This window comes from Perna viridis, chromosome 6 (assembly GCF_037379345.1).
Source record: "Perna viridis isolate PV_CMFRI_1.1 ecotype Kerala chromosome 6, ASM3737934v1, whole genome shotgun sequence".
Classification (NCBI taxonomy): Eukaryota; Metazoa; Mollusca; class Bivalvia; order Mytilida; family Mytilidae; genus Perna; species Perna viridis.
The window spans coordinates 6216533-6241671 of NC_142450.1; the positions used below are offsets into that span (position 1 = coordinate 6216533).

At 32.5% G+C, this 25139-nt stretch overlaps 1 pseudogene across 1 annotated transcript; it reads right to left on the reverse strand.

Moving 5' to 3' along the window:
* Positions 1-6651: 6651 nt before the first annotated feature.
* LOC148613356 (uncharacterized) lies at positions 6652-24887 on the reverse strand (annotated as a pseudogene). Its single transcript, XR_015923227.1, has 11 exons — positions 24672-24887; positions 23278-23379; positions 22300-22593; positions 21488-21753; positions 17104-17340; positions 15896-16126; positions 13748-14767; positions 12702-13159; positions 12363-12418; positions 10313-10546; positions 6652-6876 (listed from the first exon to the last, which is right to left on the reverse strand). The product of XR_015923227.1 is annotated as an uncharacterized LOC148613356 (transcript).
* Between the last annotated feature and the right edge of the window lie 252 nt (positions 24888-25139).

Sequence of the window (25139 nt, forward strand, 5' to 3'; positions counted from 1 at the left end):
TTCATCCTCCACAACGAACATTTTAATAGCGGATAATTTCGTTTTGTTTTCAGCAGAATTTTACATATACCCTTTTCTTTTTTAGCTTCAGAAAATATGGGAGTTAAAAAAAATTCTAATTCTGTACAAGAAATCCCAAATACTGCAGAAATGTTTACGATAAGTACCCATAGACAGTCAGGAAACAAGAGGTATTCTTAACGGTGAAACCCATTTGACATCACACTCTAGTTTAGCTTATACTTGACCCTAAGGTGGCTGACTGTCTTAGTCCATTTTCATTCCCTACCCGCACTATCCCCATTTAAAGGACGCTTTTATGAATTTTTTTTTTTTTATATTTCCAATTGACTTTTTTATTTATTAAATTCATCTCTGTGACACTGTGAATCAGCTTCATATCTGTACCTACACTTAGGGATCGGTGGTAAAGGAAAATTACTGGCCAAACTATACGACAAACGATATTACTTTCATTCCGTATTGTCATCTTTCCTTTCATCTGTGGCAACACCCCTTTAGCACCTGCGTATGAAGTTTTCATATCACAACTCAAATGTTATGCCAGAGCTTTCCGTGACTATGTAGAGTTTTAGTAAAGCGCTAGACTGATTACAACAAGTCTTCTGGAACAGGGTAATCTTGTTACAAGATTGTAGTAATCACTGTAGAAGTTTTATTGTCGTCATCATGAACTCGTGGATCGTTACGGTGTATCCACCTGCATCATAAAAACTGATTTATTCAATGTGTTATAGTTTTCCTATTCTCTTTTGTCTATCCTGGACTTGATTTTTTCATCAGAAACTCGGTTGGTGTTTCTAAAAAAGTAGGGGACGCTTAACTACCAGTGCACCTGGTCCGTGCTCCCAGTTTTTAGTGGAGTCCGATTTCATTTTCTCTTGCTACTTTGCATGAAATATTTTGTTTGTTTTATGTCCTTTGTTGTGTATGTCTGTTTTCCATGTCTGGTCTGTGTTCCTATGTTACATTATTTTTTTGTTTCCGCTAGGATCTTAGTTCACTTGATTACTCTTTCCGATTTTTGTTATAAAAAAAAGATTGTTGACTTAAGTATAAAGTAATCAAAATATTATAATATGATTTTTATTGTCAATATAAACACTCCTCCTGGGAGACCAAATAAGCTCAAACATTTATGAAAAAAATCTTTTAGTGATATTTTGTGTTAATCATTTAGTTTTTGTGTTCGAAATACAATCACAGGTATATCGAAATATTTTGTAGAACAAAATGCTAACAACGGAAAGGAATAGCAAATATGGAATATTTTGTCAATTTCATTGATCACAACTAAAGTCATATGCACACGCAATAGTAACTTTGATATATACATTGTTCTATTTGAAAGTAATACACTGCACTGACACTCATGTTAAAAATAGTATTGATGATTCCATTGTCATATTTAATTAAATGTATGAAAATAGAATTTAACAACAATGGGAAACTAATTGCTTTGCTTGTTCACTTGCAATATATTAATAGTACATGTACGACTATGTTGTAGCATGTCACTTTTTTACTGGATACAAAATACGACCTTGATAGAAAGAGAGGCATACACACAAATGCTAAGTTTTAAGTCTTAAATGGCAATTTCGGTCTTAACACAATTTGAGATCTTAACATACACTAAAAAATCTCAGCAAAATGCAAGATCGATTTCAGTTTGAAATGTGAGACCGCTTTAGACTGCAAGATTGTTTTCAGTTCGACACATGTAAGACGCGTAAATTTGTATGTTAAAATATCTAAAAAGATATAAACAATATATATTTTTACCTGATTTGAAAGAAAAAATTCCGTAGAATTAAAAGCTCCCGTAATTACACATCAGCCGAGTCTATGTTCTGTGCTGTCGTGTACTTGTTGCAGTTCTTTAAAACTCATAAAATAAAATATTGCGTTTTCAGATTATAGAAGTCAGTCGCTAGCCGACACCGTGCAAAGATAAAAAAAAACCGTACGTGATACTTCATCAATAAACCATATCGAGACAAAGACCAGACAAGACAATTGTTTATTTAAGTCTCAATTTCATATTAATTTTCTGATCGCCTTTACCGCGGCTTTGTATATGCTTAGCACTAAAATGTTTCGCTAAAGACGTATGTTATCCTTTATGTTTCACGTATAAAATGCATTTACCGTTGCTATAAGATGGTCTCTTCGGCGAACATGCAGAACAACAAACCATGGAATATAATTAGTCATTTATATTATAATTGGAATAGATATACAAGCTAATACGTTTTTTTTAAATATATTTAAAACCATTGAAAAGAATTATAATATTTCAAAACTATGAGAAAGTCAAATATTGATCGAAAGTATTTTAAATGTCTACCTTATAAATAATCTAGCTGCAAGTGTCTGTGTGTGTCATGTACATGTTATCAGACTTTACACCGTCCACAATTCAGTTTTATGTTATCCTTAAGACCATTACCGTTTTTTTGTGGGAGTTCATATATCAAGTGTTTTATTGTTTTTGATAATTCCCCCCACCCGTTATCTTCAGTTTTGATATTAACATTGTATTATATTCACTGCATTAAGTATGCACATATAATCTATTTCTTGTTTTCATTTTTAAATTCTTAGGTCGATATTTGATAAATATAGTTATATTAAAGATATGGTGCGTACACTCAATGATGATATTTTTATGGTAGACTATAAAAAAATCATTGGTATCCTTCAATACAACGTGGCATGTAATAAAGTAAAACGAATCTCAGAATGTGTACAAAAGACTTGAAAATATTAATTAGGATATCAGTTATATCAGTAATTTCAGCTCATGAAAAGGATCCAGCGTCAATCAGATTTGCGATCTAATTAACAGAACAATTAATAGAGGTCTGATATGTTTTTGTGACAAATAAACAAATTGATCATAAAACAAGATGTGTGTGGGTGTACATGATATTAGCTCTCTAAAGACATGTAAAAAATAACATTTAAGTACATGGACTCACGCCCCAAAAATCATTGTTCTTATTTGTGCGCAAAATATGATTTATTCCTTTTTTATCATTTGAACATTAGTTATATTAAAATTGGCATGTATATATAGTTATAAAAGTCATGCATTGTGGGCATCCAACCCTTTTGTTTAGTGTAGACTATTTACGACTATTGTTCAAACTATAATTTCCACTAACAAAAAAATTGTTATGTCCGTTGTCCATTTGGCTTTCATGCTTGTACATGTGAGAAACTTTTTTTTTCATGAAACTATCCTGTCAATTATGAATTAATCTATTAAAAGAGTGCAACATATAGGGTAATACTGATTTTAAATGTGAAGATGCATAGATGGTATTAAAATTGAAAATCAGGACCGGAAAAACAGTGGGAAAAATGGTCTACATACAAACTCTTAAAATGTTATGAAGCGAAGTTTCGAGGTACACAAATAAAAAATCGTGCAATTGAGATGCAGGTACATGTGGGTATGCAAATAATCATAATATTTATTGGCTAAGCTCTGAATTAAAGATGCATAGGTATGAACGCAGCGGCAGGAATGGTTGGCATCGTACAAATATTTTTTGTTGGTGCGGCACTAAAACTCTTATTATGCTATCTGCACTACGCCCTTTTCTCTTTTGAATGTCATGTTTGATGTGTTTGTGCTAAAATGTCTTTGCATGTACACGTGTGTATCTCGAATGTTGTTAATGTTAATGTTATCAATGTGGACATAGAGCTCTACAGAGCTTATGTTACTTGTATACAAGATTTCAGCTTTAAATAGAATTCCTATGTATATGTCTCATAAACAGGAAATTATACTGGTTAATCGGACTCATCTAGGTTTGGATGCTAAGTAACACCTCTAGTTGTATGTATACAATATACCATCATTCATGCATGTACATACACGTAATTACAAGTAATAAAAAACTAAGTCACTGTTAGTTGTTAAACTGACAAGATTGTTACATAAAAGTTGAAAAGATTGAAAACAGGTATTTTTGTGTCTGACAATCTTATAAATAAATAAATAATATATTGAGTAACTCTGAAATGCTATATTAAATAAGTATCGCCAGGTAACTATCTATATTTTACGTCTTGATTTATGCGCATATTTGACAACAATCCCGAGTTTTGGACACCGATTTCCTGTGCCATAAATAGTTAATTAAAAGAAACAAAATTGCTTTTACCGTTTTAAAGATGATTATATTTCAAAACATGTTTAGTCCTTTGTTTCGACATAATTTCTTCTGTAATACTTTTTAAAAGTCTTGGTGCACTATAAGTAGATTCGTCTCCGTCTGCAAGCACGAATCAAAGGACAGGCATGCACGTCGCACCCCTACCCTATGGGAAATTTTTATATTTAACAAAACTTCTACCTCAAAAACACAATCTGGATTTAAAAAAAAATTAGGGGATTTTTTTCAACCACAATTGGCAAGGTACTTTGTTTCCATTTCTCTGTATGAAGTATCTGCATTCAATATCTCGTGAGCAAAATCGATGTTGAAAATATCAACGAATAATAGAGGAAATCTATATAATAAATAGGATTATCAATTGGTTATCGTGAATAACCAAAATATGATCACTCGTGCCAAGAACGCATAAAAAATTAACTCGTACGCGGAACAAATTTCGCGCACTCGTTGAATCTAGGCGTTGTTCAGCACTAGTAACTCTATGATTTATTAAGGACTTATCTGGTTTCATTCCCAAAATAGAATTACTTCAAACATACCAAACAGATGCAAAAAAGATTTATTCAAAGCAGTATTACACTATTATGACAACACCATAATTAGCAGCTAAATTTTCAATATCGTTTGATCACAATTATTTTAACAACATACAGGAATTTTCATTCAAAATGTACTGATATCACAAAGCGGTCATTTTCTTTTTTTCAAAATGAAAAGTGCAACTAGATTTTGACACAAGCTCATGCCAACTTATTAATGTACAACACAAATTAAGCCTATACTCGGCGTCACATATATAACATAATGTTCAAATTTGAATTCTAAACTGGTCTTTAATTTTATTTGATACCTATCAATTTTGAAATTTTGTTAAGTGAATTTTTAATTAATATCACAACACATCTTCTCCATAAATGTTCATCGTTCAAATCCGATGAAAATTGAATCTAGCATCACAGTCTTAGTCTTGATTTTTCGACTTAGATGATTTTCGGCTACTTTCATGTCAAAATTTTCCTCGAAGATTATCGTTTATACCAAATAATTATTTCTTTTCAAATATGTGAGACATTACATATTTTGTCAACTCAGAAATGAAAAAAAAAAAAAACAATTTTCAGTATTTTGTAAACATTCGGCACTTCGCAACAAAACTGGCAGAATTTCATTGGTATTTCTTGTAAGGAATTATAATATTATTTTTGATTATACATCACAATCGTACTGTTATTTTGGGTTTAAAAACTGAGTAACGCATAACAATTATTAAGAAAGACAACTCTGTCTCGACAATGGAACAGCTGAAGAAAATAACGATTTAATCAAGAATGGCTTGAACCAAGAGCGAGTATAAACAATCTGATTTTTTTAGAGGGTCAAACTTCAACCTATTTACACATTTTACGGTTTACATTGTAAATAGCGATTTGCATTAAAACACACACACAAATAAAGAGGAGACGTACATATTAAATATCATATTAAAAATTGAAAGAAGAAACAACTGAAGAAAAAACTGACATTTTTCAGCAATGTTATAGTTTTATCCAAATCTATCTTAATGTTTACAGCTTATCCGATACGATTCGAAAATACTTGGTACACATGTGTTATCTTTGATCAGCCTTATATGTATCTTAATCAGCTAAGCTATTAAGTTAAATATTCTAAAATGGTTGTGGGAAATTTTTCGTATAGTGGACTGAATAAATTGAGAATGGAAGATTTTAAAAGAAATATTATCGACGAATTCTGAAACAGACAAAGAAAGAAAACAATAGTTCAAAGTTACATGGACCTTATAAAACAAAAAAGTGAATGCACAGATCGGGATCTATTTATAAATTATCTTTCCTTCTGCTTTATGTACTTGTACTTGTCTTGTTTCGTCATCCTGGAAGACCTGTACAAACAAAATAATATGCAAAACAAAATGTGTAAAACAAATCACATAAATCTCTTAGCTGTTATAACCTACTCTCAGTTTTTATTATCCAAACTAAAATTGACAAATACGATATTGTGTATAATAGCCTTTTAATATTTTGACAGTGATTTTAGAGTTTCTTAGTGGAAACAATGCTTACACTTCACAAAGATCGGAATCGTTTTCCCATAAACAGACAATTGCAGAATACACCAAATTTTGCACCTGGACTAAGAAATATATGTTTATACATAATTTGTCTTTGTCTGATGTAATAAGAAATAGAAAATATATCTCGAATCATTTTTTGAAAGTTTTATATACGTATATTTGCTTATTACTACATATATCACTAGTCATTAATAAGTGATTAATATAAAGTTTTAGGATTATTTTTATTATTATTAAAATTCTAATCATGCTTTTTATGATATCATATCTCGGAACAGTCAATAAAAACTTTCCTTTATATCAAATTTTATATTTTAAAATTTTACAGTTTTATTTCTACTGAATAATGGTAAGATCACAGTGGTACAAGCAAAAGTATACCATCTGAATGCTCGAACCAGCAAAGTTCTGATAATATTTTGCAACAGTGTCAAACATTATATCAGCTACTTGTCCTGGAGGATATCTGAGGTTACCAGTTCCAAGGGACGGAAATGCTATTGAAGAATACCCGCTTCCATGAGCCTCAGTTAGACACATGTTAATGAATTTGCGTACGATCTGTTGTGATTAAAAATAAATATACATTAACGGGAAGTTTTAAAGCTGCATTAGCTGCAAAATTTGTTCAGGTTTGATTCTACTGAATTTTGCTGATTCAATGAAATAAGTTTGTAGTAATGCAATTGAAGCAATTAATGTCGATAATACCTACAGAATAATTGTGAAAGATCAGAGAAGATCTGATCTAATTATTTTCCGAAGATTGCAGACAGGACATTTATCACGGTTAAAAATACTTAAACCTTTGTAAAAAAAATACAATGACGGATACACAGGTAAGCACGTATCTTGTTTTTATTTCATTTCATCTCTTTCTTGATTAGTTTTCAAGTAAGTAATGATCATATTTGAGCCGCAGTATATCACAATACGTAAATTTCAAAAGGATCCTTGCATTATATTCAAACTTTTTCCTTTTACGGCTTTAATCCGTCGGTCAAAGTGCCGTTGAATAACCACTTTCGCTTTGCAATCAGATTTGTTATTAAAGAAACGACCCTTACAGCACATGCGCGGATTAAGGTTATCAGAAGTCACATGCACACGAACTTATCTAGGTCGATTTTTTGTCTTGCAAGACAATAAATATATAGACACCTATTTCATGTATTTAATGCATTTTATTAGTGGATATCAAATACCAGACATAAAACACTCATAAAAATAAAATATGATGCAACATGTGCATCAAATGTTTTAAATGAAACATCCTATATGCACTAGTACTACATCTGTCACATGTATTTGAAAATGACAGCTAATGCAGCTTTAATTTCTCAGTTAAAACTAGTAATTACGATAGATAAAAATTCTACCTGTAATCTACCCGTAAATCTGAACGTACGTCATTAATTAGCGAATAGTTTTTTTCACTTGAGTTAGTAGTCATTTAAAAAAATATTTTTGTACGTGGTTTAAGCCCAATAGCCCTTTTTTTGTTAAAGAGAAGATAAAAAATAGGGAGTTAAATATAGATTGGTTTTTGCATCTTATTCTTCACGTCGGTACAAATGATATCTATGGAGAAAATTGTAAGATTATGAGAGATTATAAATTTTTGTTAAGAGTTTGTCTTGAATACTTTGATCATCATAACATTTTATTTTCATCCATTTTGCCTCGTCTGGTTGATTTTAATAAAAGCAGAAATATTTGTTCAGTAATTAACAAGAAACTTCAGAATTTATGTTAGAAATAAAGTTGAATACATAAAACCTTACAAGAATTTTTTGAGTAATGGCTTATCTGTACGCAATTATTTCGCAAAGAGAAATGGCGGTCTGCATTTAAATTAAGAATTTTGCACAAAACAACCTTTTTGGTGTGTAATCAATGCAGTCGGGCATTTAGATATTTAATGCACTTTTTAGATATCATATAGATGTTATTATAAAGTATGTTAATATATGTTTCAATATTAATGATTTATACAAGTATATACCTTCTATCGTTTTTCATTTTAGATTTACTTCTACAAATGAGAACTTCACCCTTTGGAAGTGTCACTCTTATCGAAAGTAGGTTATTTGCGACTTATATGAGAGAAGATAATCTCTTAAGGTGGTTAGGGCTTGCTGATAACTCTTACAAGAGAGAACATCATCTCTTGTAAGTTCATATGATAAAGGAGCAGATCATCCTTTTCACTTTTTATAATTTTACTTAAATTTTATAAAGAAATAGATGAACTGTCATTAAAATCACGAACGTCAAAAGACAAAAGTTGTAAGAGTGATGACTTCGCATATTTACACTCCATTCATGGTGCCAAATATGAAATAAAAAATAATGTAGCTTCATTTTTAACTGGAAAGCAAATTCGACGAATTGCATTGTTATTGATTCGTTTGATTTTAAATTCATACCATTTGTTGAAAAAAAAAGACTCATTTGAAAAGTATTTTACTCGGATAAGAAACGTTGACATGTTTCAAAGTAGTAGACCCAAAATATATCAATAAACTTGAATTGAATTTGGAACAATATTATTTTGTTACTTATTTTCAATAGATATCACTATAAACCGTAAATATTATATTTGATTATAACCTAAAATATAGCGTTAAGAAGTGTATTCAGACTGACCCCAGCGCCACACAACTTGAAAGAGTAATCAAGGCAACCAAGGTTATAGCGGTAATCAAAAGAATGTAATCCAGGGACAAAGACCAGACATGGAAAACAGACATACACAACAAAATCATACAAAATCAAAACTAAAATCATACATACAAAGCAACAAAAGTAAATGAGCAGCTCGGACTCCACCAAAAACTGGGAGCATGGATCAAGTGCACCGGTAGGGTAATCGTCCTCTGCTTTTCTAGAAACACCCGCCGAGTTGTTCATAAAAAGTCAAGTCCGGGGTAGACAAACGAGGAAAGGAAAACTATGACCCGTTGAATAAATCAGTTTTCATGGTGCTGATGGATCCACCATAACGATCCACAAGTTCATGATGACGACCATAAAACTTCTGTAGTGATGACTTCAATCTTGTAGCAACATAACCCTGTTCCAGAAGCCTATTTGTTAGAGTTCTAGCGCGGTACAAAAAGTCTGCGGAGTCCCGGCAAGCTCTGACATAACGTATGAGTTGTGATATGAACACTTCATACGCAGGAGCCGATGGGATGTTGCCACAGATGAAAGGAAAGTTGACAATTCTGAATGAAAAGTCATCACGTTTGTCGTAAAGTTTGGTCAATAGTTTTCCTTTACCATCGATTTCTAAGTGTAGGTCAAGATATGAGGCTGACTTCACAGTGTCTGTAGTATCTTTTATCTCACGTTCTTTTGGGTAGATGCGATGTATCAAATCCCAGAAATTAGGATTGTTTAAAGATAACACGTCATCTATATAACGGAAACTGAGGGTGAAAGATCTAGCCAAACAATATTCTTTCTTTCTGATCAGATCAGCTATAAAGTCAGCCTCATAAGAGTGAAGGAATAGGTCAGCTAGTAAAGGAGCACAATATGTTCCCATTGGAATGCCGCCGTTTGTTGAAAAACACGCCCACCACACTGGACAAATATGTTGTCGATTAAAAACTCCAGCATTTTGTAAACATCTTCCTCTGTATATTTGGAAGATGATTTGGAATTATTTCTTACAAAGTATGAGGAATCTCTACCAAGATTTCTATATTTGTATCTAGGTGTACCATCTTTTTGGAAAAGCAACGATGTATAATGTTTTGAAGTCGGGATTTTAACTGAGTATTCAAATCCGAGTAATATTTTTACTGTTTGTGGTGTCATCAATTTCAAAGATTTTGATAAAAGACCCCATGGAGGTTAAGAATATTCTAAATATTTTTGGTATTTTTTGGCACTCATGCCATGTACAGTTCTTCAGAGTTTTCATCAAAATCATCTAATTCTGTCCCAAACTGGAAAAAAGTACTTCGTGGCTGACTTTAATACTCACTTTAATAGAAGAACCATCACGTTCATATCTAGGTAGGGCACCATGATATAATTGTTTGCATTGCAATTTCCCACCAATAGTGATAGCAACATCGCCAAATTTAATACCATAACGGTATTTCATATTACAATCCCTCTGAATTGAAGAACCACCGACTTGAACCAATGAAGACGAAACAGATCCACTTTTATCAAGCCTTAAATCAGTGCTTGTTGTATTTACAATAACATCGACCTAAAACAGGTTAAAATTATCATTTTGAAAAGAACAGTAGTGCAGCAAAGAAAAAAACAAAACAGACCAAACGTACCGGCAAAGCCACAAACAACAAACAACAAAACATTATAAATTGTGACGAACAATCTTCTGTAAATATAGCATCATGTGGACATGGCGCAATATTCAGTCTCTATTTTTTGTGGCCTGTCCTTCGAGTAAAATACTACCGAACCATTTTCATAGTGATTTTATCAATAAAAATTCTTGTAAACTACTCAGTAATAACTTTAGAATGAAAAACACTATTGAATTATTTCTCTGATTTTAAGAGTGGTATTTTTTAACCACTTGTCTTATTCAAAAGTGTCTTTACGAGTTTTAATTATTTTTTTTACATCTAATGAGATGTTGTTTTTTTTCTAATTTCAGTAGTGTTCCACATCAATTCAATCGGTACTATAGTGCTAGACTCTGTAAGAATCAGGCAAAAATAAAAACAAATGAATTCTAATCAGACAAAAATGCACGAATAAGACAATGTGGGCACACAGTTTATAGTCTATTGAGTACGAAATGACTATCCGTTTATATCAGGAGTGTCAGAGGATGTAAAAAGATGAGTTCCAAGTAACAATAGAATAATAAAAAAAAAGAGTTATTTCCCTTTGATGATGAAGTTTTTTTATATAATTTATAATATGAACTACTGACAATCAAAAAGCAATGAGTGCAATTTCAGATAGCAATTCGAAGATTCATACAAAAAAAAATTTTGGTGATTCGCCCGCCGCCTGATTTGTACCGAAAAAAACGTACTACTGAAAAATTAAGCAAAACCCATGGTATTTTTTTTTTTGGTTATATGTCCTTTATTGTGATTGAGATCACTAAAATGGTTAATCAGAATTAACAAATTGGAAAAAAATTGTTTTCAAAGTTGAGTTTATGAATCAATTTTCAAAACATTAATTCTTGATATATATAATGAATAATAATAATGGAAATAATATTAGAATTCTTTTAGTCATATATAAAAACATCACTAAAATGGTAAATCAGAATTGATAATTTAGAATCAAGTTGTGTTTATGAATTAATTTTCAAAAGTAATTCTTTACATACAATGACTACAAATTATGGAAGAGTAATCAAGGGAACTAAGGTTATAGCGGTAATCAAAAGAATGTAATCCAGGGACAAAGACCAGACATGGAAAACAGACATACACAAAAAAGAACATAAAGTAACTAAAATCATACATACACAGTAACAAAAGTAAATGAGCAACTCGGACTCCACTAAAAACTGGGAGCAAGGACCAGGTGCACCGGTAGGGTAAGCGTCCTCTGCTTTTCTAGAAACACCCGCCGAGTTGCTCATAAAAAGTCAAGTCCGGGGTAGACAAACGAGGAAAGGAAAACTATGACCCGTTGAATAAATCAGTTTTCATGGTGCTGATGAATACACCATAACGATCCACAAGTTCATGATGACGACTATAAAACTTCTGTAGTGATGACTTCAATCTTTTGGCAACATAACCCTGTTCCAGAAGCCTATTTGTTAGAGTTCTAGCGCGATACAAAAAGTCTGCGTAGTTTCGGCAAGCTCTGGCATAACGTATAAATTGATATGAACATTCCATACGCAGGAGCCGAAGGGATGTTGCCACAGATGAAAGGAAAGTTGACAATTCTGAATGAAAAGTCATCATGTTTGTCGTAAAGTTATATTGTTATTATTCTTTTGAGTCATATCTAAAACACAATATCGTAAAACAAGGGATTAGCAGTTGGCTTAATATATATAAATTTCACACATTTTTACTCACATTCATGCTAGCAAGGTCTTTGATTACTAGTTGTATATGTGGGACATGAGTTGCCTCTGCAATAAAATACAAGCGCTACACTAATATATCATCACCTAAATGCCAATTAATTGTCCATACTTTTAAACAGTACAATCAGGGAGTTTCCTGCTTTTTTTTCACATCTAAATGACGTCTCATTAACTGCTGCATTAAACTCAGATAGGTAATTATACTTGCAATCAAAAATAGAACAAAAATTTGTGTTTAATTTTTGGTAGACATCAAAATTTCTTTAAAATGACGCAGATAATTTTTAACCATATCTCATGCATATAATATGTTTATCTCACTTTATACCTGATCCAATTCGATGGCTAAAATCATCATTCACCGGACTTTCATCCGCTCTTTTAAATACATTATCGGCAGCGGTAACAAACCGATCTGTGACTCTTGGTGCAATGTCACACAAATAAAGAGTTTTAACTGTCGATTTCGTATTCTTGAAATACTCTTGAATAGAAATTATAATAGCGTTTGTTGCCTTATCAGGAGGGTAATTAGCAGCACCACAACAAAGGGCAGGGATAGCCACAGATCCGAATTTTTTATCTTTGATTCAAGTAATATAGAATGGACACATTTCTTTAGAATATCATCTATAGTCGATCGCGACTTGCCCAATATCGAACCAACAGCGTGTATCACAGCTCTACATTTTAAATTGCTAGGACTTGAAGTAAATATTTCTACTTCAGCTAAGGGCCCATTTCTTTTTATATAATCTTTGCATTCTTCCAGTATAATTTGACCTCCTATAAATGAAACAACAAAGATTGAAAGTTTAAACAGAATCCTTTTAGATTGGCAAAACATATTTGAATAAACTTATTCACGAGTGCTGTCTTCTTATCTTTGAATTGTGTTTTTAATAGTTCTGATATTGACCCTCTTGTCAGTAAATAAAATATTCAGTAACTTCATTACATTTCGTCCTACTTCCTGACAATACTTTTTATCTTGGCATTTGCATAAAAAACCTTGTTTTTCTAAGACGTTTTATGTTATGTTTTCACTAAAGCCTATTAATGTGATTTTATTGATGCTTTTGTCGGACAAATGTAGGTGTGCTTATCAGTGATGATTTATGGATTGCCTATAAAAAACGGACCATTTCTTTCTTAAATAACATATGACTTTGTTGATAACGCATTTCTACAATGTAAATTGTCTTGCCGCTGAACATCCCTATAATATAAATTTGGTACATATTGACATTTAACTTATTTCACGATGGAATATTTAGTAAACTTGCAATGCAAATATATACTCCATTTCGAGATTAGTTGTAAAAGCTAATTTAGCATGATATTTTGATGTTGTACATTTACTGTATTACATACCTTCCTCTGCAATCAAATTTGACAATCCCCCACTGCAGGACAAATTTGGATCTGTAGGACTTATGATAGCATCAACATCTAGTTCAGACACATCACAGCACAACACCATAATACTTTGACCTCTTTCTGTATTGAAGGATGCAACCATAGAACCATGTCCTAGACCAAAAGGAACACACGGTTGAACATCCTCATTTTGTCTTAAAAGTTTTGATATAGGATCTAGCATTTTACTCTTCATAGCATTGACATCCGATTGAACTCCCTCCATCACTACACCAGACACTTCTTTCGAAAAGGCGATTGCAACTGCTGGAAATGAGCTTGACATGCTTTTCGTAAAATAAAGAGCCTCTAAAATTTGAAGTTGTTAGGTTTGAAGTGGTAGCGTCTCTTTATCTTTTTCGGTTTCTTTCTGAACTATTCGGTTCTCTTCCTCAATAATATCAACAATATTCATTGACATCTTTGTCGTGGCAAGACCTGACCCAACTACATAAATGGTACACTTTTCATTCAACAAAATAACATCAACATCACTTTCTTCTTTATAATCCAAAAGCATCAACTTGAATTGAACATTCTTCCATATGCTATTCGGTGTGTTGTGGTGCTGAATATGCAATGCATTGAAACTTTCTAAGAAGCAACATTTTGCTTTTCCGGCCCAATTGTTTGCGTATAGATCATAGTTTGGCGTTCCCTTCTGTAATGTACATTCAATAGATATAAATCCGTTTTCCGATGGTGGCCATTTAATATGTGAATAAACGTCATCCATTTTAGCCTGGATTCGACTTTTAAGTTTCTCAAAACGAAATAGATATGACAATTTATCCGACTGTAAGTCGTCTAAAAATATTGGTTGTGTTTTCATGTCTACGTCTTGTACCATTTCTCCCTCGGCGGACATTTGAACTTCTTTTTTCTCTTTTGGAGGTCCCAAACATTCAAAGTATAACTCAGCAGTTAAAGTATACTTGTCAATAGTATGAGTTCTTTTACATGCCGTCAATGCATCTAAAACAGAGAAAGATCAAGGTATGCTATATAATTTTCTTTTTTTCATAATTAATGAAATGTATAGTATAACATAGTAGTCAAAATTAATCAGGTGAGCAAGATTACACTAGTGCAACAAATATCACAAGAGAACACAATCTTGTATTAATCGTGCTGTAATTTGCACATTTCCACAAAATATAAGTAGACACGATACATAAATAAACAAAACCATTAATAAACAATCAGATACCATCTTACAAAAGAAATTATGAGTAGTACAAATGCGAATTTTGAAGTATAAGGTAGCATCATTGCGTTAAAAGAACAATAAATGATAAATTATAAAGTCAATAGCAATACCAAAACGAAGGCAATTACATTGGCAATAAGCATAGCAATAAAATTAAAACGAAAATATGTAGAAAGCCTCATCCGATCAGCTTGAAACATTATACATGTTAAAGAAGGTTCTCGCCTAAAGCAAATATTCTTCCAAGAAGACACAATTCAGAATCCTGCATAGTTTCGAATAAAATTAAGGGTACGATATGACCGTGAAGAAAGGAAATAGCAGAATAAACAAGCACCAAGTAATGCATGACTTTGATCTCCCTTTTAATATCCATAAAATCGAAAGTGTACTACTAATCTGAATATTAGGTACCACATTGATAACAAAGATCAAATACATGATTGAACGTAACTCACATTTTCTGAAAAGTAGTTTTTGTTTTGGACTAAATCCCAGGTTTTTAATGTACAATAAAATACAGACGCGTAAAAAATATCTTTTAAACTCTATTGATAAAGATTGGTACTAGACTGCTTTGAATTTTTTTCATAAAAACTCCTTTCCTTTGGTAGATGGACTTCTCTGAATATTGTTGATAAATAATAACCAGTAAGCCATGTAAAGCCCAAAATAAATGTTAGGGAAAATTCATATCGGCAGTAAAAAAAATCATGCGAAAAAAACACATCCCAAAACCTTTTATCTTCTTCAAATGAAGAGCACACATATCAAAATATATACTGCCTCATAGATTTGTCCAATTCTGACGAATATTTATAATTTAATACCTCGCTCGCCTTAAGCTATTCTTGTTTTGCAATTGAAACCATTATATGCTGTATAAGTAATACCTGCAGGGTTTTGAAAGTAGATTAAACAATAAGTATCTGCCATCTGTACTCTATCCACGTGTTCAACACCTGATCTTCTTTTATTGTCGAAGTAGTATTCGAGAGAACTTTCAGTAGTTTTTTCACTAAAACCCTTCACAATAATGCAATTTGACACATCAACTGGTTTAATCTTTAAGCGTTTTTTCTTGAGCGGCTTTTTATCACATGCTTCTTGCGTTTTAGCCACATCTTAAAGTAAAACAAAAACTATTTTACTAAGTGAACCTCATAAATGCAAACATGTATTTTAGCAACATAATCTAATACATTTTATTATCAATGATGTTTCAATTAACGCAAGAAAAACTGTGGAATATATAACTATGAAATAGGTGATATTTCAATATAAATGGGAAAAACAGCTGCAATTTGTATTATTTAATAATCTTTGCTGAATGTTTCATAAGTCTATCAAGGGTGCTCGGTACATATAATAGTTTACAGGAGCTTTCGAGCATAAAACTGATCCGGTTTACACATAAAACAATTAAACTAACAAAGGATGATCAAAATGTATGAACAAAGGAAAGTTTCTTGGATTGACTTTCTTTAGTCTTTTAGCTACACAATTTTATCTTTGTCATTAAGTTTTATTGGTCTTTATGACGTACTTGTAATATATAATCATTCATTCTATTCTGTATATTCTAAGAGATAATTTACATTGGAAATGCAATACTTTTTCGGTGTCATTTGCAGATGTATCGCCCTTGATTTTGAATTATATAGTACAGTCCTGATAATTTATATCTCCTATGAAGAGGGGTTATAACAAAAATCATACGGTAATATATAGTAATTATAAAATTTCCAAGAAGTATCAAAAATGAAAATGTGTCATGAATCATATTTTGCATGATTTTAGCTTGAGCACTATTTAAATACAACTTTATATCCACATATTCACATAATGTGGCGGTGGACCATCTTTTGAATTCTTCTTTTCAGGAATTAAGGATATTAAAGTTCGACCGACGAAAGAATTAAAGGACGAACATACATCCTGATATCGACATATCGTCTGTTTTAGTGTAGGAGTGTTATGATTTTTGAGTCGTATCAGTGCAGGTCCAGCATTTAACAGGTTTATGACGGTATGATTGTCCACTTTTAAGGACAACTGAACAGAAATAGTTGCATCATTAGTTAAAAAACAATTTATACACCTATTCTGTCATCAAATATAATAATAGCAGTATCGTTAGATCTTGCACTAAACAAAACACCAGTCACATCAACTCTAGCTCTGTTTTTGAGGTAGCTTAATAATTCTTCCCCTGCCACATTTTCTGGATACCCTTTAACTAGAAGCTTGTTAGGATATATTTCTCGAGGTATGTACTTCTTCACTATGAGTTTTGCCCCTTCAAGAATATGTTCATTCTTTAATATATTTGCTGCGGCTGAAATGTGAAAACAAAATATTATACAATGGCACAATCTGTTAAAACAAAAATGAAACGTAAAGAAACAAACTAAAAAGTAAAAGTTCAACCAAACTGCAACTTGAGCCTAAGAATTTCATAATATTCAAAGTTAGCTCAAAATAAAAAAAATGCCTGAGATAGACTCGAACTAATTGTTTTTTATATACTACCAACAGACATTGCATAGTGACAACGGATCTTAAGGTCTAATTTCGTGCAGTTTTTAATCAGCGAAAACAAGTTGATTTGCTTCTTATTGAATTATCTTGATTTAATTTTTTGCAGATATTTTGCCATTATTTTTAATATTGGTTTGTACAGACTCTTTAAACCAGTTTCTGTAAAAGGTCAAGATTACGAAAAGCGATCATTACTTCCATTACCGTTTGTCAACAAAGGTATAGATGCAATTAATTTGTCCAACACCCTCCATCACGAAAACGTCACGAACAAAATTCTACTGAATTTCAAATACAAATCTATACCGATTATTTCATATTCCTATTCTTAACCTTATGCATCCAAAATTTTCAAATTATAACAGAATATTGCAGGACCTCAAGATTGAGAAATTAAAGGCTGTAAGGAGGTAATCTAATCAAGGGAACCAAGATTCTAGTAAAATTCAAAAAAATGTAATCCAATTACAAAATCCAGAAATGGAAAACAGACACACAAACAACAAAAAACATAAAATAACCAAAATAATACACACATAGTTACAAAAGTAAATGAGCAACTCGAACTTCACTAAAAACTGGGAGCATGAAAAAGGTTCGCCGGTAGGGTAAGCGTCGTCTCCTTTTCTATAAAGTACACCACCGAGTTGCCCATACAAAATCGAGTCCAGGTTAGATGAAAGAGGAATGGAAATCTATGACACGTTGAACAAATCAGTTTTCATGGTGCAAATGGATACACCGTAACGATTCACGAGTTCATGATGACGACCATAAAACTTCTGCAGTGATGACTTCAATCTTGTAGCAACATAACCCTGTTCCAGAAGTCTAATTGTAAGATGTCTAGCGCGATACAAAAAGTCAGCGTGGTAAAGGCAAGTTCCAGCATAACGTGTTAGTTGTAATATGAAAACTCCATACGAGGGATGTAGCCACAGATAAAGGAAAGGTGAAAAAACTCTCAATTCAAATATGGTACTTTCGGTCAAGTCATAACAGGAGACTGGAACATCGTCGAAAACGAATCCGCAAGATCCTTTCTTAAAATACCGTGAACCAAGCTCCACAAATTGGAATTATAACTTTAAATTTCTTATTGATGCCTTAGTGGATTATGCAAGTAAATTGATAACACGAGAGCAAGAAATCATTTGTTCTCTGTCAGAGTTGGGGAAAGGGTGTAAGGTCATTAATTGTGAAACTTATGAAAGTTTCAAGTTGGTCAATGAGTGTCAATGATACATCAATTTTCAAAGAACATGATGTAGCAAAAACATTGTCTACAATACACGACAAATATGTTATCATATCAGAAGACAAAGCCCCCCCCCCCCCACCCCCCCCAAAAAAAATATTTTGTCTGCAAAAAGTATTACATCCAATGTTTATCATCAGAGGTAGAGGTGAAAAATAATAGCCCTAATAAGACCTATAATGCAACCACGCTCTCCAAAGAAGAGACAGTCTAGACAAAAACCATAAATCTGTGCTATGCTCTTTTGGTCTCTCTATCAAAGGCCATGATTGTGGTCTACGGTCTGTGTATTGGATTCCTTTACTCCACAAGAATCCTTACAAACAACGCTACATAGCTGGATCTGCAAAACGTACCACGAATTTTTTTTAAACTATTAACTTCTATTCTCACAGCTGTCAAAGAGGGTTCCCAGTCCTACTGTGACACTTGTTACTCCCGTAGTGGTATTAATTCAATGTGGATCATGAAAAAATTCGAAGATCTTCTGGAAAACCAAAATTCAATATTATTATCAGAATTTAAGAGCATTAAAACCTATGATTTTTCAACTCACTGTATATTTACTTAAAATCCCGACTCAAAAACATTACACATCATTGTTACTCAAAAAACGACGGTACACCAACATTCAAAATATGTATTCCTCATACTTTGTAAAATATAATTCCAAATCATCTTCCAATTGTTCAGAACAGGATGCTTTCAAAATGCTGGAATTTTTTATCGACAATATATTAGTCGAGTGTGGTGGACGCTTTTTTTTTTACAAATGGTCGGCATTCTTAATGGCTGGTCGTGTCCAAAAGAAGGAACATCGTTAGGTAGATCCAGTGATCTCAGTTTCCTCTATGAAGATAAGTATTAAGCATCCTAGTTTCTGGGATGTGATACATCGCATCTACCCCAAAGAACTTTTAGATAAATGATTATACAGACACTGTGAAGTCAGCCTCATATGTTGACCTACACTTAAAAATCGATAGCAAAGGAAAACTATTGACAATGATATACGACAGACACGATGGCTTTTCGTTCCGTTTTTTAAACTTTCGTTTCATCTGTTGCAACATCCCTTAAGCACCTACGTATTCAGTTTTCATATTACAACTCGCACGTTATGCTAGAATTTTTGTTTCGCGTTAGACTTCTTACAATTAAGTTTCTGGAATAGGGTTATGTTGCTACAAGAATTTACCACTACAAAAGTTCTTTGATCGAAATCATGCATAACTGAATCAATACGGTGTATCCATCGGCACCATGGAAACTAATTTCTTCAATGTGTCGTAGTTTTCTCTTCCTATTTCGTCTTCGACTTAAATTTTGATGAGCAACTCGGTTCCCTACCGGTGAACCTAGTCCCTGCTCCCAGTTTTAAGTGGAGTCAGAGTTGATCATTAACTGTCGTCACTATGTATGTATAATTTTCTTTATGTTATGTTGTTTGTTGTGTGTGTCTGTTTCCCATTTCTGGATTTTGTCGCTGGATTTCATTCTTTTCAATGAATATCGTTTGGCTAGATCCTTTATTTCAGTTTTCGCTATATAGATGACGTATTATCTTTAAACGATCTTATTTTCGGGGATTTGATATATCGCATCTACCCCAAAGAACTTCAGATAAAGGATACTACAGACACTGTGAAGTCAATATCGTTTAGCTAGATCCTTTAATCTCAGTTTCCGCTATATAGATGGGGTATTATCTTTAAACAATCCGACTTTCGGGGATTCGATACGAAGAACTTGAGATCAAGGATACTACAGACACTGTCAAATCGGCCTCATATAGTGACCTTCACTTCGAAATCGATGGTAAAGGAAAACTATTGACCAAACTTAACGACAAACGTGATGACTTTTCATTCAGAATTGTCAACTTTTCTTTCATCTGTGGCAACATCCCTTCAGCACCTGCGTATGGAATGTTCGTATCACAACTCATACGATATGCCAGAGTTGCCGAAACTACGCAGACTTTTTGTATCGCGCTAGAACTCTAACAAATAGGCTTCTGGAACAGGGTTATGTTGCTACAAGATTGAGGTCATCACTACAGAAATTTTATGGTCGTCATCATGAACATAGTTTTCCTTTCCTCGTTTGTCTACCTCGGACTTGACTTTTTATGAGCCACTCGGCGGGTGTTTCTAGAAAAGCAGAGGACGCTTAGTCTACCGGTGCACCTGGTCCATGCTCCCAGTTTTTAGTGGAGCCCGAATTGCTCTTTTGCTTTTGTTATTTTGTATGTATGATTTTAGTTACTTTATGTTCTTTGTTGTGTATGTCTGTTTTCCATGTCTGGTCTTTATCCCTGGATTACATTCTTTTGATTACCGCTATAACCTTGGTTCCCTTGATTACTCTTTGAATTCCGCTAGAATCTTGGTTCCCTTGATTCCTCTTGCTTATTGATATTTCTGATATCAGATATAGATCCTATAATTCTATTGGAGGTAGGACCGATCTTCATTTATTATAAAACATAAGTTGCCACATATAAAAATAAATAGATGAAGATCTCAACATATGTAAATCGATATTTTACATAACTTAATTGTCATGCTTGTTACTTTTGTGTGTGTTGTTCTTCACAATTCCTATATCTGCAAATATTTTGGCTATTTGAATTGACTTTTAATATTCCTTAAATTATGAAATAAGACTGTCGGCAGATACTCACAATCTTCAGATGCGAAAGTTATAACGAAGGTTTCTGTGTTTTCTAAAAACTCTATGTATTTTATGTTTTCATCTGCTCCATTTTTACTTTCAAATAATGGACACTTAGTTTATCTGTGGAGGGCTTTACACCTGAAACATCTACAGCAAAGGATACCAATCGAACCGGTTCAATTGAAGTAGTATGACATGCATGTGTGTAACGTGCAACTTTGATGTTTGTGTCCAAAAAGTCTAACGATGGTTTTGAAAGAACTCTTTCAACCACTGAAATAAGTAATAACGTATAAGTTAAATACAAGTTCTAACGATGTTATGATTCGTTATTTGGCAACGACCTCTTAAATCAAACTATATTTGTATCGTTTACTGATGTATAACTCTCAAGTCTACACATCGATAACGAAGAAGATGCACATAGTATACTGTATTAGTTAGTTGGCTAGCATTACAATATGTAAGCAACAATATATATAGATATACATATGTAGGTAAATTCTGTGCGTTTGTTTCCTTTCGCAAGAATTTGCTTGCTAATTCTTCTTAAAAACAAATAATAAATTAAGATTAAATACGTAGAAAATTTTCCAGTAATTGCTTTAATTAACTTTTAATTATATATCAATGAGGGCATGTTGCACTCGTTTGGACAATAGTGTACTCTGTCTTAGATATAATTTTGAAAGCAATAATAAAGAATAAATAAAAAACACCATATCCCATCATGATGTACGATAAATATACATATCGTCATGATATTATCTTTATACAACCTTCAGCAGTGATGCCTAAGCTTCAAATTTCATCAAAAACGAATGTTGAGAAGGGCAGATTCGGTGTAAAAACTTGTTGACAGACAAATGAATGGTAAACAAAAAGACAAACATACAACATGCTTACTCCAGAAATAAACTAGGCAATTTAAATAAAGCGTACCATAACCATCTTTAAATGTTATCACAGAAGTTTTTTCGCCAGGATTGAATTTGATATCAATTATCTCTCCACCACGCCAGCGTCTTGTGTTCTCGAAAAAAAGTATCAAAGTTTCTGTTGTAGTTTTTCTTGGTAGGTGAGTCACTAATATCATATTTTCTTTACTTGAATCTGAAAGAGAAAGAGAGTATACGAACACATATCAGTAAACAGGAGACTTTTTTTTCATTTCAACTATTCTAGAAATAATGTTACTGTAAATTAGTTAGTTGCAAAATAAAAATGCATTTTTTGTAGCTAAAACAGAAAAAAGTGTTGTAACAATGATTGAGTATATAATATACTAAGAAATGTAAAACAGTTAGTAAATATTTTAGTAGTCAAAGGCTAAAGTAGTCATACACAGTACGATGAATAAAAAAATCAAAATTTAAAAAAATGTATGTTTTGTAAACTAGTTTTGTCTTTCCATAAAGTGTTTGATATATTTATCATCACTTAAATACAGAATGCACCGAAATATGGCACTCAAAAGGAAAGTAATATGAGCTTTACGTGTATCAGTATTAAACTGAACATGTATCCAATTTACAAAGTGACGATAGACGAAAATATATCACTCTCGTTGACAACTGTGTTTTTCATTGACAAAAGTATAACAATCAATAAAACCAGTCAGAAAGAGCAGCATAAACAAAAACAAAACAACGCAAATATACAAGCCAACAAACATAACCATTAGTTTTGATATCTGTCGGTGACTTTATATGGTGTCGCTAGTAGCTAAAGAATAGTAAAACAATCATTAAGCTTTTGTTTAATATTTAGATGTAAACTACTTCTCTTATATATTACCTTTAACACTTCCTTCTGGTAGTCCTAACAGTTCATGATATAATTGAACTTTCAGTGTGCGTTTGTCAATGACGTGGGTACTTTTGCAAGCTATTAATGCGTCTAGAATTTAAATACACCATTTAGAAAGAAACAGTAGGATCATTTTTCCAATTTCTCATAAAAAAAGCTATCGGTTTTACTCTGATATTATTTGCTTTTGTTCATGTAAATAATTATTCTTTATTACATTTGTTGTGAACAAAATCAGTATCAATTTATACTGACGCAACGAGCAATCTGTTTCTAGTCAGTATTTGTACATGGTTCACAAAAGAGCGTTACATTTAATCTGCGGAAATTTTGACAGTAATTAAATATAATCTTTCAAAAACTAGAAAAAAAATTATATGCCATAGCAGAAATAAAAAATGCAATCCAGGGACAAAGACTTAAAAGAGAAAACAGACACACACTACAAAGAATGTGAAATAACAACAACAACAAAAAAAATACAGGAAAAAATAAACAAGTAAATGAGAAACTCGGACTAACCGTAAAAATTAAATGCATTGACCAAATGCATTGATATCCGCTTTTCTAGAAATACTTGCCGAGTTGCTCATAAAAAACACATCCTGGGCTGACGAAAGAAGAAAAGCTATGACAAGGTAAACAAATCAGTGTTTAGTGGGCAATTGAGGGTTTCCGTAAGATCTTCCGAGTTTTTCATGACCCACATTTAATTAATACCACAATAGATATAACAAGTATCGTGGTATGACTGAAGATCGTCTTTTACCGCTATCAGTATAATAAAAAAGTTTGAAATAGGTTTAGTGTTACAATTTTCTGTTCCAGTGATGTAGCACTGTTTGTATATATTCATGTGGAGTTATAGAATTAAGTGCATATATGGTAGATCATAATCATCGTCTTAAGTAGAGAGACAAAAAGGGATAGATATAGCACAGATATATGGTTTTTCACAATGCCTTCATTTAAGAGTGTGGTAATAGTATAGGTCTTGTTATTGCTATTATTTTTATGTCTAGGTCCAATAATAAGCGTGCTGCTGAAAATAGCCATGTTATTTTTGGCTTTTTCTGCCGGTGCCACTACATAATTCTCATATATAGTAGACAATATTTAGCTGCATGCAGGACTGACACTCATTGACCTTTTTTAAACCTCCATACGTTTTTTATTAAAGAAACTAATCTTTACATACTGTGACAATGAATCAATAATATACTGTTTTAGTTTTATCCATTGTATACATAGTCTTTCACAGCATCATAAAATTAAAATGTTTCATTCCAATTTACAGAGCTGAGCATGGTTCGTGGTACTTCACATAAAGAATAATTAGCGATTAAAATGTTGCAAAAATACTTATTTGATATTGGCAATACCTTCAGGGTTTTGGAAGTAGATTAAACAAAAACCCTCTCCCATCTGTATGCTCTCTACATGTTCAACACCTGATCTCCTTTTATTGTCAAAGTAGTATTCAAGAGAACTTTCGATTGTTTTCTCGTTGAAGCCCGTGACAATTATGCAGTTGCTGATGCCAACAAGCTTCATCGTAATGCGGTTTTTCTTTAATGGCTTGTTGTTGCATGCTTCTTGTGTCGTAATAACATCTTAAAAGAGAAGACATTGACATAGTTGTTGAAATTCAATTTTTCTACTCCAATTTGTTTGATTCTAACCACTTGACTTAAGCATTGTGACAATATACTTAGTTGTTCACTCGACATTCTCTTTATAATACAGTTATCCTTCAAAGTATTTGTTACTTAGCAAGTCACGTTAAAATATCAGTTTTGTCCTTTAGCAATAAACCTAAAACATACAAACTGCTGGATATGTGAATAACT